Source organism: Moschus berezovskii, chromosome 2 (assembly GCF_049115385.1).
Source record: "Moschus berezovskii isolate FMDL1 chromosome 2, NW_MosBer_1.0, whole genome shotgun sequence".
NCBI classification, from domain to species: Eukaryota; Metazoa; Chordata; class Mammalia; order Artiodactyla; family Moschidae; genus Moschus; species Moschus berezovskii.
The window spans coordinates 36,628,445-36,649,333 of NC_142461.1; the positions used below are offsets into that span (position 1 = coordinate 36,628,445).

General features: G+C 37.4%; 1 protein-coding gene and 1 pseudogene across 2 annotated transcripts in view; both read left to right on the plus strand.

Moving 5' to 3' along the window:
* The window catches only part of ERBB4 (erb-b2 receptor tyrosine kinase 4), a 1,317,642-nt gene that overhangs the window by 761,234 nt on the left and 535,519 nt on the right, over nt 1-20,889 (plus strand). The window lies entirely within an intron of this gene.
* Nucleotides 16,095-19,362, plus strand: LOC129538321 (zinc finger and BTB domain-containing protein 35 pseudogene; annotated as a pseudogene).

Here is a 20,889-nt window from a genome sequence, read left to right on the forward strand (position 1 = left end):
ATAACCCCTAGAGTCATCATCCTGCCTCCCACTTTGGCTTAAACAATAGTTTCTTCTGCACACATCAACCATAATGCTGTTTATGTAATCATGAGTCTCCTCTGCTGGAGCATGTCTCACTTCTAGTTGAATAAGTGACAAATCTCTGTGCATTATACCCTTTCTTCCTTCGTACTTAAGCCCCTACCCATTTCCCCTGTCTCACTCCATTCCAGCCAGACTGTCCTGTCCTCTTAGTTATTGCTCAAACACATTGAACACTTTTTTTCCTCTTCAGGAGCTTTGAAGCTACTGTTCTCTCTGCTTGACATTGTTTCTTTAATTTTTGTTTTCAATTTTTCACTTGCTTCAAGTCACTATTCAATGCCACCTTTTCAGAGAGGTCTTTGAGATCAGGTCTGAGTCTTCAAGTTGTATAAAAAAAATAACATATATGTCAGCCAACATCTTTTCCTTTCCTACTTTGCTACTCTTTGAAAAGATATATGTATATATATATATATATATATATATACACACACACAATTTTTAAGCATGTGTGTACATATTTAAAACATATTCAAATATTAAGGTGTACTAAACATAGAAGTACCTCCAAAATAGTTGAAAGGTGGGTGACCTCAAAGATGGTCACATGCTGATCACTGGAACCTGTGATAACTTTTATACCACAAAGGGAAATTACAGTTGCAGATGAAACTGTTGCTAGTCATTCAGTCTTAAAATAGGAAGAATATTCTGGATTATCCTAGTGGCCCCAGTGTAATCACAAAGATTCTTAGAATTGCAAGAGTGAGACAAAAGGAAAGAATCTGAGTAATGGCAGGATGAGAAGGACTTGGTTCATTGTGCTGGCTTTAAAGATGGATGAAGGGGCCAGAAAGCAGAAAATCTCTAGACTGGAAAGGGCAAGTGACTAGATTCTTCTCTAAGACTTTCAGAAGGAATATTGCCCAGGGAGACTCATTTCAGTTATCAGTTCAGTTCAGTCGCTCAATCGTGTCCGACTCTTTGAGACCCCATGGACTGCAACATGCCAGGCTTCCCTGTCCATCACCAACTCCCGGAGTTTACTAAAACTCATGTCCATTGAGTCAAAGGAGATGGAGGAGAAGGGATGACAGAGAATGAGACGGTTGGATGGCATTTCAGACATGTAACCTGCAAAATTATAAACTAATAAAATTGTGGTAAATTGTCACAGAAGAAATAGGAAGGGCTTCCCTGGTGGCTCAGTGATAAAGAATCTGGCTACCAATGCAGGGAATGCAGGCAATGTGAGTTCAATCTCTGGGTGGGGAAGACCCCCTGGGGAAGAATATGTCTACCTACTCCAGTATTCTTGCCTGGAGAACTCCAAGGACAGAGGATCCTGGTGGGCTACTGCCCACGAAGTCACAGGAGTCAGGCACAACTTCATGATTAAACCACCACCATAGCAATGCAGTTCCAACACGTCATGGCAAATAGATGGGGAAACAATGGAAACAGTGAGAAACTTTATTTTGGGGGGCTCCAAAATCACTGCAGATGGTGACTGCAGCCATGAAATTAAAAGACACTTGCTCCTTGGAAGAAATGCTGTGACCAACCTAGCTACTGCTGCTAAGTCGCTTCAGTTGTGTCCGATTCTGTGCAACCCCATATTTGGTAGCCCACCAGGCTCCTCTGTCCCTGGGATTCTCCAGGCAGGCATACTGGAGTGGGTTGCCATTTCCTTCTCCAATGCATGCATGCATGCTAAGTCACTTCAGTCGTCTCTGACTCTCTGCAACCCCATGGACAGCAGCCCACCAGGCTCCGCTCTCCACAGGATTCGCCAGGCAAGAATGCTGGGGTGGGTTGCCATTTCCTTTGCCCATGACCAACTTAGATAGCATTTTAAAAAGCAGAGACATTTTACTTGGCTGACAAAGGTCCATCTAGTCAAAGTCGTGGTTTTTCCAGTAGTCATGTATGGATGTGAGAATTGGACTATAAAGAAAGCTGAGTGCCAAAGAACTGATGCTTTGTGATGTTGGAGAACATTTTTGAGAGTTCCTTGGACTGCAAGGAGATCCAACCAGTCAATCCTAAAGGAAATCATTCTTAAATATTCATTGGAAGGACTGATGCTGAAGTTGAAACTCCAATACTTGGCCACCTGATGCGAAGAACTGACTCATTGGAAAAGACCCTGTTGCTGGAAAAGATTGAAGGCAGGAGGAGAAGGGGATGACAGAGGACGAGATGGTTAGATGGCATCACCAACTTGATGGAGCTTGAGTTTGAGGAAGCTCCAGGAGTTGGTGATGGACAGGGAAGCCTGGCGTGATTCAGTCCACGGGGTCGCACAGAGTCGGACATGACTGAAGCGACTGAACTGAACCACAGCAATAGGAAACGAATTCAAAGAAAAATATATTTAAAGTTAAGTATAATTTGGATATTCTGCTAGCAAAGGTAAGGTAATTGCCTGAGTTGGTGGCTCTTTCATCTGTGAGGATCCTTTTGTTTGCAAAGTTGCCTTACTTCTTTCCTGTCTAACCTGAAATAGTACCTGTCTTTGTGTAAATGCTAATTTTGTAGTTGTATAGGACTGTGTTTATTTTTGATTGGTCAGAATAGCTTCAGGAAGTATTCTTCTTTTATTGATTCTATAACTACTCTGTTTATAGAGTTATTTAAAACTCTAATAAAATATTATTCACTGGAAAATAAGTGAAAAAGTATGCTCATATGAATTCAAGTAAAATTTCTGATAATCAAATTGTGATTTTGTTATTTTCAGTTTTTTACCAAAACTATTAATTAACTGGAGTAATAATAATAAAATAATAATTAAAGTTTATTTGCATCAAGCATTTTTTATATGCATACCTGTGTTTAGATGCACTCCAAGTAACATATGTTTGTGACACATTCAACTGTTGTAGCATTTTATAGAATGAAAATACTGAGGCAAGGAAAAATTAGATACATTGCTCAAAGTCCAACAACTAGAAAATATGTCAGAGGATGAATTTTCTCCTAGAATTCCAGACTAAGTATGTGTCCATTGTATGATTTAAATTCTTGGGCTGTTATGAGTTAAACAATCACAAGGAGATAGCTAGTGCTCAGGCATTTATATGAGCTCATTACATTTTGAGGTTTCTCTGTTTACAGTGGTCTGTTCTCTACATTTCCAGAAAGCTAGCTTATATTATGCTGTGGGTACTTGTCTTTGTGTGAATGTGTGTGCATGTGTGTTTTGTCTGCAGCTGCTAACATGCACCTGCATTAGCCTGAATCCAGCTACAGCCCACTATTAGTGCGTATTAACTGGAATACTTGGAACTGTCTTTGCTTGCCTTTGACATTAATGGTTGACCCTAATGTTCCTTTATCTTTAAACAGCCAATCTTCTTTTCAGAATATTCTTCCTTTAGCACTATATTCAGCTAATCATTTGATGTGTTGTCATTTTGTTCTCCAACTAGTTTTAAGGTATAGCAATTCAAAATGCTTTTGATATAATGGAGCACAACTCTAGGATATACTAGCACTTGTGTTTCTCTTCTTTTATTTGTAAACGTGGTCATTCATACAACCAAGAAAATAAGCTTCAAGGTGGTATGGACTTCCCTGGTGGCTCAGCTGTAAAGAATCCACCTGCAATTCAGGAGTTGCAGGAGACACAGGTTCCATCCCTGGATTGGAAAGATCCCCTAGAGGAGGGCATGGCAACTGACTCCAGTATTCTTGCCTGGAGAGTCTCATGGAATGAGAAGCATGGCGGGCTACAGTCCATAGGGTCACACAGAGTTGGACACGAAGTGACTTAGCATGCATGCATGCAACGGTGGTATTTTGTTTTTACTTTTTTCATTTTGCAAAATCAATGTTATAGAGCAAACCATAGTCATTTAACACATTTTTAAAAATCCTAATCAGTATATTGTTAGGAGAAAATTAAGTTAGTGCCAAAAAGGGATTAAATATCACAGTTCCTTTTTGCATTCTTCTCTTGCAAAATAATCAGTCACCTACATAGTTATTGAGTACCATTTCAGTAAAAAGTGTATATGAATTTAAGTTGTATGTTTGAGTACTTGACTTATATTGAGAAAACTGACCAAATTTCCACACATGAATGGAAGATACATGTATCTGACTAATTAAATAGCTTTTTTTTCTTAAAGTGAGGGCTTCCCTGGTGGCTCAGATGGTAAAGAAACTGCCTGCAATGCAGGAGACCAGGGTTCAGGTCCTGGGTTGGAAAGATCCCCTGGAGAAAGAAACAACCCACTCCAGCATTCTTGCCTTGTGAATTCCATGAACAGAGGAACCTAGAGGACCAAGTCCATGGAATAGCAAAGAGTCAGACAGGACTGAGCAACTTTCACTTTTCTTAAAGTGAGGTTTTTGTTTGTTTGTATTTTTACATAGTGTTTAAATTCTTGTTTTTTCTTTTTTACCTCCAAGATCAATTTCTTGGGATTAAGTCAGGCTGATCAAATTTGGTCAACTGATTACATAATAATTAAGTACAGAAAGTCTATTCAAATAACTGCTTTTAAATTCTTGCATTCAAGATTCTTACAGATTAGAAACAAAATAAGGAAAATTGTGGGGGTTTGGAAGAAAAGACACTTGTAAGTTACTGCAATAAACAGTAAAAGAGGAGAGAAGGAAATAAAAGTAAAAAATAAAAGAGAATAGGGTTACATATTGGAGAAGGCAATGGCAACCCACTCCAGTATTCTTGCTTGGAAAATCCCATGGGTGGAGGAGCCTGGTAGGCTGCAGTCCATGGGGTCGCTAAGAGTCAGACACGACTGAGCTTCACTTTCACTTTTAACTTTCATGCATTAGAGGAGGAAATGGCAACCCACTCCAGTGTTCTTGCCTGGAGAATCCCAGTGACGGGGGAACCTGGTGGGCTGCCGTCTGTGGGGTTGCACAGAGTTGGACACAACTGAAGTGACTTAGCAGCAGCAGCAGCAGGGTTACATATAATACATTCTGTTAAAAAGTGCAGCCGAATTAATTTTTAATATTTTTCAGTGAAGCATGGTGCAAGGATTGAGGTTTTTAGAGATAATTAGTTTTTGAAGTCTTTTAGTTTTCTAAAACCAGTAGCTAGGGTATATATTAAATAATAAAACATAATTGTTTTAGAGTTTAAAACCAATTAAATGCTCTGATTGGTTTTAAATAAAGTTGTTTCTCTTTGTTCTTTTTTCCAGCTGTTTTATTATTATTGATTAAAATATCTAACTCTGTAACCTGTGATTTTTAATAGTTCATAATAGTCTGATAATATATAGTAGGAAAATTGCTCAATTCTCAGACTTTATTAGTACAATATATCTGCTTTTCAGAAATTGATTTGCAGTAAATATTTAAAAAATATGCAGGAGAGAAGAAATCAAACTCTTTCTAGGTAATTGATTTTATCAATAGCTATTTTTTTTCATTATGAATGTACAGAACTGATAATGTATTTGAAATAGCTTTATATTTCAATTACTTTTCTAATCAGTTTATTATATTTCAGCTCATAGATATCAGTAAATACTTTGTGCAGTATTATCTTGTGTGAAATAGGGACAGAAATCTCCCATCATTACACATTACTAAAAATAGAAATATTTGTTGTGTGTTTTTTGTTTGTTTAAAAGGATTAGGTTAAAAATAAAACTCCTCTTAAGATGTCGTTAGATCTTTTCATTTAAAACAATTTATACTTATTTTTAATTTAATAAGAATTTAATTATCAGCTTTCTGCAAGATAAGGGATAAATATCTGTGGAGTATATTGATGAACACATTGCAATCTCTGCCGTCACAGAAGCATTCACTTCAGTTCAGTTGATCAGTCATGTCAGACTCTGCAGCCCCATGGACTGCAGCACTCCAGGCCTCCCTGTCCATCACCATCTCCTGGAGCTTGCTCAAACTCATGTCCATTGAGTCAGTGATGCCATCGAACCATCCCATCCTCTGCCGTCCTCTTCTCCTTTTGCCTTCAATCTTTCCCAGCATCAGGGTCTTTTCCAATAAGTCAGTTCTTCCTATCAGGTGACCAAAGTGTTGGAGCTTCAGCTTCAGCATCAGTCCTTCAAAGAAGCATATATTGTCCAGTGAAGAGATCAGATATTTAACTAGTCCTACCAATGAGCAAAACAATACTGGAGAGGAGTAAAGGAGTTGCTTGTATATAAATTGAGAAGATTATACAGCTTTCTTATTAAAAAACAATTTTGTAAATCCCCAAACTTAGCAAAAATCATAACAAAATTCAAACAGAAAAGTGAGACATAATTTCTAACAGAGCCACACAATCTTCTGTACCCATACATCTACGTCCAAAGAGCTGCATTTCTGCAAAGAAAGAAAATATTATAAATTAAGTACTCTCACTATCATGTTTAGGTAAAGGCAGAATTTACCATTTTCTTTGCTTTTATGAATGATGTCCATGGCTATGGCATCCTTTATTTAACTTTACAAGTGCCAACTTCAACTGCAGTTTTTCTGTCAAAGACAGTAAAATGTAGAAAGAAGTTATTAGGCTATAGGAGCTGTCAGTTTCTTTGACAATTCCAAAAATGCCAGATGTACTCATAATAAATAGTCTAGTTATGCGTGATGCCTTCAACCTCTGAGATAACGATGTTGAAAAACACCACAGATGGCATCTTGAAATGGGATAAACATCGTGCAAGTGTTAAGGAGGCCAGGGTGAAAAGTAGTTATCCCTCCCCAGTCGTTGAGTGAGAAATTTCCCCAGGTGGGTAACGCTGGCAGAAGCACATTTGGAGCGCTCCTTCAGGTTACTTCCGTGGGCTCAGACAGCAGGTCACTCTATTCCTGGCAGGATCAGTGCCCACACACAGTGTAACACCATGGAACCTGTCACGCTCTCAGATGGGATTTGATGTATCTACTTACCAGGCAATCTTTTTCTCTATCACAAAAAAATGCCCGATTACTCAATGTAATCTCCTTAAAAGGAAAGTGCACAAATCATTAGAGGTGAAGGAAATGCATATCAGAGTCACTAAGGGATTTACCCAAGATCATAGGGGCAGCTGAGAGAAGAGCTGAAGCATAGCCTTTGAGTTTTTGGCATCAAGAACATGATTCCCCCACTGTTTGAACAGCCTATTGTATTGTTTACTATCATCACCCATTTGCTTCCCCAGATGAAAGAAAAAAAAAATAGAAAAGAAATCTAAACATATTTAAAAAAAAAAAGTAGTATATAATATGTATACAACCAAACAGCTATTTAAATTTATTTTTAATTGCCAAGTTTTTTTTCTCACCTCATTCACAGTGAAGGGGCTAAATATAACTATGTTAAACATAAAGACATGAATGTTAATTGTTTAGCCATTCCAATTCATATTTTAAATATTGGCCCTGAAGATATTTTTGAATCCTAGTACAATCAATCCCTCTGTATCTGTAGGGGATTGTTTCCTGGACAACCAAAGATACCAAAATCCTTAGATGCTCAAGTCCCTTGTATAAAATGGCATAATATTTGCATTTAACCTAAACACATCCTCCCATACACTTTAAGTCATCTCTAGATTATTTGTAATACTTAAAACAATATAAATGCTATGAGAACAGTTTTAGATGCAACATAGATGCTACATAAATAGTTGCTGATACAATGGCACATTTAAGTTTTGCTTTTTGAAAATTTGGAAAAATTTTTTCAGAATATTTTCAGTTTGCTTTTGGATCAGTCTGGTGATCCTGAACACCAGGATACGATGGGGTAATTTTATATAACTCTGACATGGAGAAGACTTTAGATCTGTAAATATTCCTTAGGAAAATACAAAAAAGCCACTATTTTAGGGCAATCTGACTGATTAAACTTCAGTAATGGGTGTTTATAATGCTAGGAGGAGATATTGACAGTATCTAGTAAATAAATTAGGTTACTTATAAACAATGGACATGTGACAAATCTTGGGGAGACAGTTATTCTAAGTGCCCCAAGAGTTCATGTCCTCTATAGAGACTTAGTAAGTTGCTAAATATAACATCAGGATTAGAAAAAGAAATTTTCCCTCATCATTAATCTAAAAAGGTACCAACTCTTTATACTAAAGAGCAATCACTTTAAAATAGAGTCATTTTGAAGGACTGATGTTTTAACAAAAATTTTGAATTTGACTAGTTGACATAGTCATATAAATTCCTAAAAATACTTTTTTCTGTAATTTCCTATTTTTAAAGATCAGTGAGTTTGCTTATGTTCTATTTAATAATAAGAAGTGAAAAATGGAGATTGTGTGTGTGTTTATATGTAAAATAGTAATTAGACACTGCCTGGGCAGCAGAAAGGTTAAACGTTCAATGTCTGCTATTTTAAGATGTGGGAACAACTGCTTTCTCTGTGTTGATGTACTCTGAAGTCCCAGCTAGTATGAGGAGAATTTCCAACTGAACATGCGAGAGCCACTAACAATTTGAAGCTCTCCTTGTGTTTATGAGTCAGCTTACAGTTTCAGGACACTCCTGTGTATTTATGTTTGGAATGTTGCCTGTTACAGAAAGCGGTCCTCCCATTAGTGTGCGCAGAGCAGCCCCTTCTGTAAGAATAGGCGTAGAACACCCTTTCTGTTGATGAGGGTGATGTTCAAGTATACTTTTTGTAAACTGAGGGCCCAAGAATTTTACCTGAGATTGACAGTGTAAATTTGTAAGTTGGCTAAATCCACATATCTGTTTACCTAATTCTGAAGAGTACTTTTTACCAACATTAGAACATTTGACTGGTTGAGTCAGACATGACTCAGCGACTGAACAACAGCAACAATCAATCAAATATATTAGACTTGCCAACAACCACTTTCATTATATCATATTGCTATTTTTAGGAATATAGCGATCTATAATTAACAAAAAAAGAATGATCTGAGGTAAAATAAAGTTATCAGAAATATTGCCTTTTTCAGTAAGAAATCTGATCAGTAAACTGCTATTCTCTTCTTGATCGCTTCTTAGGAATGTACTCTACAAAACGAAAATTATAACAGCTCACATCAGTGGAGATACAGACGATTATTAATTCAAATTTAAATACTATAGAACACTGTTCTGTGTAATTTTACAGACCTTTTTGGCAAAGATGCATCATCCAAACATTCTATAAACTGCTTTGTGGTTGGCTTCATAATTTCTGTTTAAAGGTCACAATCTGTTACTTTGCCCAAGCAAAATATAATAAACATCATACAAAACTTAATGAGGAATGAATTGTCTGTTTAAATATAATTTTAGAACTGAAATATATACTGTCTTAAAAGGAGAGGTAGATCACTAATACTGTCAAGGAAATAGGTGGATGGAATGAAAGTAGCTTCAGTAATTTTAACAAGGACAGCAGGTCAAATGTGAACAGAATTAGCTTACACATTGTCCTGTGAGGAAGATAAAACTTCAGATTGTAACTGCTGATCAATATGACTTCCGTGACTCTCATGATTTTTGAATGAAAATCTTGACTCTAAAAACTTTTGCCTTCTCATCTTTTTGTCAAATGCCTAAATGGATTCACACATTAATTTAGTAAATATTTGTTGTTACAGTATGTAAGATACTGGGCCAAGCATAGATACAACTTATAAGAAGTAAAAATATAAATGCAGCATATGAAAAGAAAATTTGACGATAAAAGTTTGGATGGTTAAATGTGAAGATTCTATTTCACTTGTATTAATTCTTTTCTATAAACACAACTGTGAGATTTTGTAATTGAAGGTCAAAAGGCCCCATACCTTGAAAGATAAGCTTGTGATTCAGATTCAAGTGACTGACTACAGTATGTTTCACCAGCAAAAGTAATTACTAATTCTATTCCCATTAGAAGAGAAATATAAATTAGTTAATGATTTTCTTTCCTTATCATTTTTAATTTAATGATCCTGAAAATGTTAGATAGCTGTTTGCTCTTAGAATTACAGAAAAGTCAAGGAGTGCATTTTTTCAAAAACTTTAATGGATTTTTAAGTCACTGTGTCGTGAAAGGTTAGCAAATCTCTATGGTCATTCTAATTTAAGTGCAGAAAATGCATTTTGAATAGATGTCAGATAAATAGTTTTAGAAATACTCTTTTACAAATTACTTTTGTCAGATACATAGTAACTTAAATGTATAATACATAGACACGAAGAAAATCTATTATGCCTCTGTTATATCACTTGTGGCACTGCACTCCAGGTAATTTTCCTAATGCTTCTGGGTTAAAGGCACGTATTAAATATAAAAGAAATGCTGGTGGAATAGCATGTTTAACCCACTCTTTAGGCATTCTCTTTGTTTTATTTTCTCCATATATTAGTGTCCTCTTTGATTTCCTTCACCAATGTTTTATAGTTTTCTATATATAGGTCTTTTGTTTCTTTAGGTAGATATATTCCTAAGTATTTTATTCTTTTCATTGCAACGGTGAATGGAATTGTTTCCTTAATTTCTCTTTCTATTTTCTCATTATTCAGTTCAGTTCAGTTCAGTTCAGTTGCTCAGTCGTGTCCGACTCTCCGCGACCCCATGAATCACAGCACGCCAGGCCTCCCTGTCCATCACCAACTCCCGGAGTACACTCAAACTCATGTCCACAGAGTCGGTGATGCCATCCAGCCATCTCATTCTCCGTCGTCCCCTTCTCCTCCCGCCCCCAACCTTTCCCAGCATCAGAGTCTTTTCCAGTGAGTGTATAGGAATGCAAGGGATTTCTGTGTGTTGATTTTATATGCTGCAATTTTACTATATTCATTGATTAGCTCTAGTAATTTTCTGGTAGAGTCTTTAGGGTTTTCTGTGTATAGGATCATGTCATCTGCAAACAGTGAGAATTTTACTTCTTTTCCTATTTGAATTCCTTTTATGTCTTTTTCTGCTCTGATTGCTGTGGACAAAACTTCCAAAACTATGTTGAATAGTAGTGGTGAGAGTCGGAGAAGGCAATGGCAAGCCACTCCAGTACTCTTGCCTAGAAAATCCCATGGATGGAGGAGCATGGTAGGCTGCAGTCCATGGGGTTGCTGTGGGTCGGACACGACTGAGCGACTTCACTTTCACTTTTCACTTTCACACATTGGAGAAGGAAATGGCAACCCACTCCAGTGTTCTTGCCTGGAGAATCCCAGGGACGGGGGAGCCTGGTGGGCTTCCATCTATGGGGTCACACAGAGTCAGACACAACTGAAGTGACTTAGCAGCAGCAGCAGCAGCAGTGGTGAGAGTGGGCACCCTTGTCTTGATCCTGACTTTAGGGGAAACGCTTTCAATTTTTCACCATTGAGGATAATGTTTGCTGTGGGTTTGTCATATATAGTTTTTATTACGTTGAGGAATGTTCCTTCTATTCCCACCTTCTGGAGGGTTTTGATCATAAATGGATGTTGAATTTTGTCAAAGCTTAAGTGAAAAGTTTGGCTTGAAGCTCAACATTCAGAAAACGAAGATCATGGCATCTGGTCCCATCACTTCATGGAAATAGATGGGAAAACAGTATCAGACTTTATTTTGGGGGGCTCTAAAATCACTGCAGATGCTAATTGCAGCCATGAAATTAAAAGATGCTTACTCCTTGGAAGGAAAGTTATGACCAAACTAGATAGCATATTAAAAAGCAGAGACATTACTTTGCCAACCAAGGTCCCTCTAGTCAAGGCAATGGTTTTTCCCATGGTCATGTATGGATGTGAGAGTTGGACTGTGAAGAAAGCTGATTGCCGAAGAATTGACGCTTTTGAACTGTGGTGCTAGAGAAGACTCTTGAGAGTCCCTTGGACTGCAAGGAGATTCAACCAGTCCATTCTAAAGGAGATCAATCCTGGGTGTTCATTGGAAGGACTGATGCTAAAGCTGAAACTCCAATACTTTGGCCACCTCATGCGACGAGTTGACTCACTGGAAAAAAGTCTGATGCTAGGAGGGATTGGGGGTGGGAGGTGACGGGGACGACAGAGAATGAGATGGCCGGATGGCATCACCTACTCGATGGACATGAGTTTGAGTGAACTCTGGGAGTTGGTGATGGACAGGGAGGCGTGGCGAGCTGTGATTCATGGGGTTGCAAAGAGTCGGACACTACTGAGCGACTGAACTGAACTGAACTTCTCTGCATCTATTGAGATAATCATATGATTTTTATTTTTCAATTTGTTAATGTGGTGTATTACATTGATTGATTTGAGGATATTGAAGAATCTTGCATTCCTGGGATAAAGCCCACTTGGTCATGATGTATGATCTTCTTAATGTGTTGTTGGATTCTGATTGCTAGAATTTTGTTAAGGATTTTTGCATCTATGTTCATCAGTGATATTGGCCCGTAGTTCTCTTTTTTTGTGGCATCTTTGTCAGGTTTTGGTATTAGGGTGATGGTGGCCTCATAGAACGAGTTAGGAAGTTTACCTTCCTCTGCAATTTTCTGGAAGAGTTTGAGTAGAATAGGTGTTAGCTCTTCTCTAAATTTTGGTAAAATTTAGCTGTGAAGCCATCTGCACCTGGGCTTTTGTTTGCTGGAAGATTTCTGATTACAGTTTCAATTTCCATGCTTGTGATGGGTCTGTTAAGATTTTCTGTATCTTCCTGGTTCAGTTTTGGAAAGTTATACTTATCTAAGAATTTGTCCATTTCTTGCAAGTTGTCCATTTTATTGGCATATAATTGCTGATAATAGTCTCTTATTATCCTTTGTATTTCTGTATTGTCTGTTGTGATCTCTCCCTTTTCATTTCTAATTTTATTGATTTGTTTTTTCTCCCTTTGTTTCTTGATGAGTCTGGCTAGTGGTTTGTCAATTTTATTTACCCTCTCAAAGAACCAGCTTTTGGCTTTGTTGATTTTTCCAATGGTCTCTTTTGTTTCTTTTGCATTTATTTCTGCCCTAATTTTTAAGATCTCTTTCCTTCTGCTGACCCTAGGGTTCTTCATTTCTTCCTTTTTTAGTTGCTTTAGGTGTAGAGTTAGGTTATTTAGTTGGCTTTAGGCATTCTCTTTAAACCATGTTTTTATCAAAATGATTAAACTACTTTGGCTAAAACCTTTCTTCTAGGAGGCTTCAGGCACATGATGAATGACAGTATCATTTGAGACAGATAATGACATAATTTAGTTTAAAAGAAAACAAATAAAATTTATTATGTTATTTATTTTAGCCTTTAAAATGACTATATATTAAAATGTGTTAATATGACCTCTCCATTTTAAAGTTCCTTATTCTTATTTGGAGAAAATCATAGATAAGAGGTATTTTTAAAGGAAAGGATGGGTTAGACAAGTAAAAGATGACTCTCCCCACTATTGACCTTCAAGTTGAGGCAGGCACAAGGATAGAAGTTCCTCTGGGTCTAACTAGAAGAACAAGAGCAGAAAAAATGGATCTGAGCCAAATTTTGCAGATCTGCTTTCATATTCTTGCTTTGGATTTTTCAATTTGTGAGAAATAGTTTAGTTTTAGATTTAAAAAAAAAAATTGTGATCTTATAGCCAGATGAAAATCATCCTTAATCTGCATTGTTATAAATATAGAATGCTGTTGCCTAATTTATTTATATGCCTTCTAAGCAAAATATCTATGAACATCTAGCAGCATCTAGGAATCATTCATTTCTGGAATGGTTTAATATAAGATGTATATAGGCATACTTTAATTAAATGAAGTCCATTCTTGATTACACAATTGTGTATGGGTGTCTGAGTATAAGCCTGGTAAAATAAAACATACTGCTTATATTATATTGATCATATAATTATTCTTTATTGTTTTGCTTCCCAAAAATTAATCCAGTCTTATTGTAGTCATTATAATAATTGAGAGCTTTAAATTTAGATAATTTTTGTATAGTTTCAGGTATATTTTGTATGTGATATTATTATGAATATTAAGAATATATAATTATGGGGTATATAATATACATTGTTGAAGAATGATTATTATTTAAATTATTGCTGAGTCCTCAAGGGAAGTATTTTAGTTGCTTGATAGATTTGGCTAAGCAAGTTACTTCTGTATGTTTTGCTAACAAGGCTGAATGAATAAAATTGTAAATTATGATGAAACTGTAACTTCAAAGAATGAACACCACTGGCATGTTGATTCATGTTAAAACATTTTTTAAAATTATTTTAAAAATAACTCATTCTATGAGGCCACCATCACCCTAATCCCAAAACCTGGTAAAGACCCCACAAAAAAAGAAAACTACAGGCCAATATCACTGATGAACATAGATGCAAAAATCCTTAACAAAATCCTAGCAATCAGAATCCAACAACACATTAAGAAGATCATACATCATGACCAAGTGGGCTTTATCCCAGGAATGCAAGGATTCTTCAATATCCTCAAATCAATCAATGTAATACACCACATTAGCAAACTGAAAAATAAAAATCATATGATTATCTCAATAGATGCAGAGAAAGCCTTCGACAAAATACAACATCCATTTATGATAAAAACCCTCCAGAAAGTGGGAATAGAAGGGACATACCTCAACATAATAAAATCTATATATGACAAACCCACAGCAAACATTATCCTCAACGGTGAAAAACTGAAAGCATTTCCCCTAAAGTCAGGAACAAGACAAGGGTGCCCACTCTCACCACTACTATTCAACATAGTTCTGGAAGTTTTGGCTACAGCAATCAGAGCAGAAAAAGATATAAAAGGAATCCAAATTGGAAAAGAAGAACTAAAACTTTCACTGTTCGCTGATGACATGATTCTCTACAAAGAAAACCCTAAAGACTCTACCCGAAAACTACTAGAGCTAATCAATGAATACAGTAAAGTTGCAGGATATAAAATCAACACACAGAAATCCCTTGCATTCCTATACACTAATAATGAGAAAATAGAGAAATTAAGGAAACTATTCCATTCACTGTGGGAACAAAAAGAATTAAATACTTAGGAATATATCTACCTAAGGAAACAAAAGACTTGTACGTAGAAAACTATAAAACACTACTGAAAGTAATCAAAGAGGATACTAATAGATGGAGAAATATACTGTGTTCATGGATTGGAAGAATAAATATTGTAAAAATTAGTATACTACCCAAAGTAATTTATACATTCTATGCAATCCCTATCAAGCTACCAACGATATTTTTCACAGAACTAGAACAAATAATCTCACAATTTATATGGAAATACAAAAAACCTCGAATAGCCAAAGCAATCTTGAGGAAGAAAAATGGAACTGGGGGAATTAACCTGCCAGACTTCAGGCTCTACTACAAAGCCACAGTCATCAAGACAGTATGGTACTGGCATAAAGACAGAAATATAGATCAATGGAACAAAATAGAAAGCCCAGAGATAAATCCACGCACCTATGGACACCTTATCTTTGACAAAGGAGGCTAGAATATAAAATGGAGAAAAGACAGTCTCTTTAACAAGTGGTGCTGGGAAAACTGGTCAGCCACTTGTAAAAGAATGAAACTAGAACACTTCCTAACACCATACACCAAAATAAACTCAAAATGGATTAGAGAGCTAAATGTAAGACCAGAAACTCTAAAACTCCTAGAGGAGAACGTAGGCAAAACACTCTCCGACATAAATCACAGCAGGATCCTCCAAGACCCACCTCCCAGAATATTGGAAATAAAAGCAAAAATAAACAAATGGGACCTAATTAAAATCAAAAGCTTCTGCACAGCAAAGGAAACTCTAAGCAAGGTGAAAAGACAGCCTTCAGAATGGGAGAAAATAATAGCAAATGAAGCAACTGATAAAGGATTAATCTCCAAAATAAACAAGCAGCTCCTGCTGCTCAATTCCAGAAAAATAAATGACCCAATCAAAAAATGGGACAAAGAACTAAACAGACATTTCTCCAAAGAAGACATAAAGATGGCTAACAAACACATGAAAAAATGCTCAACATCCCTCATCATCAGAGAGATGCAAATCAAAACCACAATGAGATACCATTTCACACCATGGTCAGAATGGCTGCTATCCAAAAGTCTACATACAATAAATGCTGGAGAGGGTGTGGAGAGAAGGGAACCCTCTTACACTGTTGGTGGGAATGCAAACTAGTACAGCCACTATGGAGAACAGTGTGGAGATTCCTCAAAAAACTGGAAATAGAGGGCGGGCACCCAGGAGGAAGATCCTAGGCGGCCGTAACGTGCTCGTGCCTGCGGCCTTCGCTGCCCGCGCCACGGCCGACCGGGTGTTGGAGCGAGCGCACGTGCGCCGGCCGGACCCAAGCAGAGGGAGCGCGCGGATACTGGCGAGGACATGCCTGGAGAGGCGCTGTTCAGGGAGCAACCTGACGGCCATGGAGGCCGAAGAGACGATGGAATGCCTTCAGGAGTTCCCTGAACATCATAAAATGATCCTGGACCGATTCAATGAACAGCGAGAGCAGGACCGGTTTACTGACATCACCCTGATTGTCGACGGACACCATTTTAAGGCCCACAAGGCTGTTTTGGCTGCTTGTAGCAAGTTCTTCTATAAATTCTTTCAGGAGTTTACTCAGGAACCTTTGGTGGAGATAGAAGGTGTTTCGTCATTTGATTGAGTTCACATATACAGCAAAGTTAATGATACAAGGAGAAGAAGAAGCCAATGATGTATGGAAAGCAGCAGAGTTTCTACAGATGCTAGAAGCTATCAAAGCCCTTGAAGTCAGAAACAAAGAAAACTCAGCTCCACTAGAGGAAAATACCACAGGGAAAAGTGAAGCAAAAAAAAGAAAGATTGCAGAAACTTCAAATGTTATCACTGAGTCGTTGCCATCTGCAGAATCTGAACCTGTTGAAATTGAGGTGGAGATTGCCGAAGGCACAATCGAAGTGGAAGATGAAGGCATCGAAACGTAGGAAGTGGCTTCTACCAAGCAGTCCATAAAGTACATTCAGAGTACAGGTTCCTCTGATGATTCCGCTCTGGCATTGTTGGCAGATATTACCAGCAAGTACCGCCAAGGCGATAGAAAAGGGCAGATTAAAGATGATGACGGCTGTGCATCTGACCCCACAAGCAAACAGGAACACATGAAATCACACTCCACTGAGAGTTTCAAGTGTGAAATATGCAATAAAAGGTATCTTCGGGAGAGCGCGTGGAAACAGCACCTCCTTGAGCGCGTGTTACCACCTTGAAGAAGGTGGAGTCAGTAAGAAGCAGAGAACTGGGAAAAAAAATACACATATGTCAGTACTGTGAGAAGCAGTTTGACCACTTTGGACATTTTAAAGAGCATCTTCGAAAACATACAGGTGAAAAACCTTTTGAATGTCCAAATTGTCATGAACGATTTGCTAGAAATAGTACCCTCAAATGTCACTTGACTGCATGCCAGACTGGAGTGGGAGCAAAAAAGGGGAGAAAGAAACTGTATGAATGTCAGGTCTGTAATAGTGTGTTTAACAGCTGGGACCAGTTCAAAGATCACCTGGTGATACACACTGGAGATAAACCCAACCATTGTACTCTGTGTGACTTGTGGTTTATGCAAGGAAATGAATTAAGGAGGCATCTCACTGATACTCATAATATTTCAGAGCGCCTGGTAACTGAAGAAGTTCTTTCAGTAGAAACACGTGTGCAAACTGAACCTGTGACATCAATGACTATTATCAAACAAGTTGGGAAGGTGCACGTGTTACCACTGCTCCAGGTTCAGGTGCATTCAGCACAAGTGACTGTGGAACAGGTCCATCCAGATCTGCTCCAGGACAGCCAAGTGCACGAGTCACACATGAGTGAGCTTCCAGAGCAGGTCCAGGTAAGTTATCTAGAAGTGGGGCGAATTCAGACTGAAGAAGGTACTGAAGTCCATGTAGAGGAACTGCATGTTGAACGGGTAAATCAGATGCCAGTGGAAGTACAGACTGAGCTTCTAGAAGCAGACTTGGATCAAGTGACCCCTGAAATCATGAACCAAGAGGAGAGAGAGCCTACCCAAGCAGATGCTGCTGAGTCTGCTACAGCAGAACACGAAGATGCGGAGGGTTTAGAGACCAAATCAACAGTGGATTCCCAAGCTGAAAAGGCAGGAAATGAGAACAGAACACCTATGCCAGTTTTAGAATGAAATAACAAATGCATATATTTTTAAATTTATGTGTTGGGTTTTTGAACTGATGATGGGCAGTGTGACTGTCCGTATGCTAACAGACATGTGGACCAAAGTTAAACTCTTTCCTGTTGTGCTGAACTGTTTCTATGGAAACAGACTGATTTTTCCCCCCCACTTTGCCATAGAGGAGGGATCTTTCCCATAAGTGAATGGGAAGCTTTGAGAAGTATATTTCTGGAAAACTTAAATGGATTATATTCTTATTATATAGTTGGGTACGAATGTATATTTTCATTGTGGTAAGAGTTCTTACTGTCCCTGGTCATGTCCTTCCTCAAGTTTTTTTTCCCCCCATGTTGTAAAATCAAATGTAAAATCATTAGAATACAAGTTTATGTATTCTGATGCATGTTAGAAAATTTGAATATATAGGAAACAAGACTGCATGAAGAAAAGTGCGTTGTTACTGTGCAGTTAAATTTTGGCTTCTGACTTCCTTTAGTTTGAACAACATTCTTGTCTGCCCTGATTGATAGTCATAGATGTCATCTCTGCAACAGAAACAGAGTGGTGGTGGCAAATTTCTAGAATGTTTAAAAAAAAACACACACCCATGTGCCTTTTCAAAACCAACTAAACTTCTATAAAGCATCTCTAGTTCTTTCAAAATTTGTGTTGTAAGCAGTGTAGGTGATGCTGTAGTACTTTATATACTTTTTCTTATAATGACAGCTACCAATTCTTTTTCACTTAGGTTGAGAAATTTCGTTTAATGGCAGCTGAAGGGCCATTTTCAATTGGGAAAATTCATTTATATCTGTGGTAAACTTTATTTTGATGAAAAGTTGCACTAGTATTTTACCACCAGATGAAAACAAGATGAGCATCATTTAAAAATTAATGTATTTAAAATAAATTACAGAGAAAAACATGTATATAATAATAAAAAAAAAAAACTGGAAATAGAACTGCCATATGATCCAGCAATCACACTCCTGGGCATACACACCGAGGAAACCAGAATTGAAAGAGACACATGTACTCCAATGTTCATTGCAGCACTGTTTATAATAGCCAGGACATGGAAGCAATCTAGATGTCCATCTGCAGACGAATGGATAAGAAAGCTTTGGTACATATACATAATGGAGTATTACTCAGCCATTAAAAAGAATGCATTTGAATCAGTTATAATGAGGTGGATGAAACTGGAGCCTATTATACAGAGTGAAGTAAGCCAGAAAGAAAAACACCAATACAGTATACTAACACATATATATGGAATTTAGAAAGATGCAAATGATAACCCTGTATACGAGACAGCAAAAGAGACACAGATGTATAGAACAGTCTTTGGGACTCTGTGGGAGAAGGTGAGGGTGGGATGATTTGGGAGAATGGCATTGAAATATGTATGTTGTCATATGTGAAACCAATCACCAGTTCAGGGTCGATGCATGTTACAGGATGCTCAGGGCTGGTGTGCAGAGATGACCCAGAGGGAGGATAAAGGGAGGAAGGAGGTGGGAGGGGGGTTAAGGAGGGGGAACTCATGTACACCCAGGGCGAATTCATGTCAATGTATGGCAAAACCAACCAATATAATATTGTAAAATAATTTGCCTCCAATAAAAAATAAATTAAAAATTTAAAAAAAAATTTAAAAAATAAAAATAACTGTAGTTTTTTGATGTAATGTAATATGTTAAACAGTCTTTTTTACATATTCAAATTTGAATGAATGTCATTTATATAAAGTTTGGAAAAATGATATGATCTGATTGTCATTTTAAAAAGATCATTCTGTACATTATTATTATACCAATTTTTTGAAAACTCTAATTTCTTAAATGTATCACCCAAATTTGTGTGTGGATGAGACAGACTTCGTGTTAAAAAAAAAAAAACAAAACCACAAAAAACCCCAATGTATAAAGAAGAAAACCAGTTAGAAACTTAAACAATAAGAGATGAGAGATGAGGACAACTTAGACCAGGATGATAACAGTGGAAGTACTAGTGAAAGTAGTTTATTGAGGGCTATATTTTGAAAGGGAGGAATTTGATGAGGAATAAGTGTGGAGTGTGGAAAATGACAGTCAAGACTGATCTCAAGTTTATTTGACTACATCTGGAATACATTTGTTGTTGTGGTTGAAGCCTGGCTTGGAGAATTTTGAGCATTACTTTGCTAGACAGGCTTCAATAATCATGAACTGTGAGCTTCCAGATGTTCAAGCTGGTTTTAGAAAAGGCAGAGGAACCAGAGATCAAATTGCCAACATCCACTGGATCATTGACAAAGTAAGAGAGTTCCAGAAAAGCATCTATTTCTGCTTTATTGACTATGCCAAAGCCTTTGACTGTGTGAATCACAATAAACTGGAAAATTCTGAAAGAGATAGGAATACCAGACCACCTGACCTACCTCTTGAGAAACGTGTATGCAGGTCAGGAAGCAACAGTTAGAACTGGACATGGAACAATAGACTGGTTCCGAATAGCAAAAAGAGTATGTCAAGGTTGTATATTGTCACCCTGCTTATTTAAGTTATATGCAGTGTACATGATGAGAAATGCAGGGCTGGATGAAGCACAAGCTGGAATCAAGATTGCCAGGAGAAATATCAATAACCTTAGATATGCAGATGACACCACCCTTATGGCAGAAAGTGAAGAAGAACTCAAGAGCCTCTTGATGAAAGTGAAAGAGGAGAGTGAAAAAGTTGGCTTAAAGCTCAACATACAGAAAACTAAGATCATGGCATCCGGTCCCATCACTTCTGGCAAATAGATGGAGAAACAGTGAAAACAGTGTCAGACTTTATT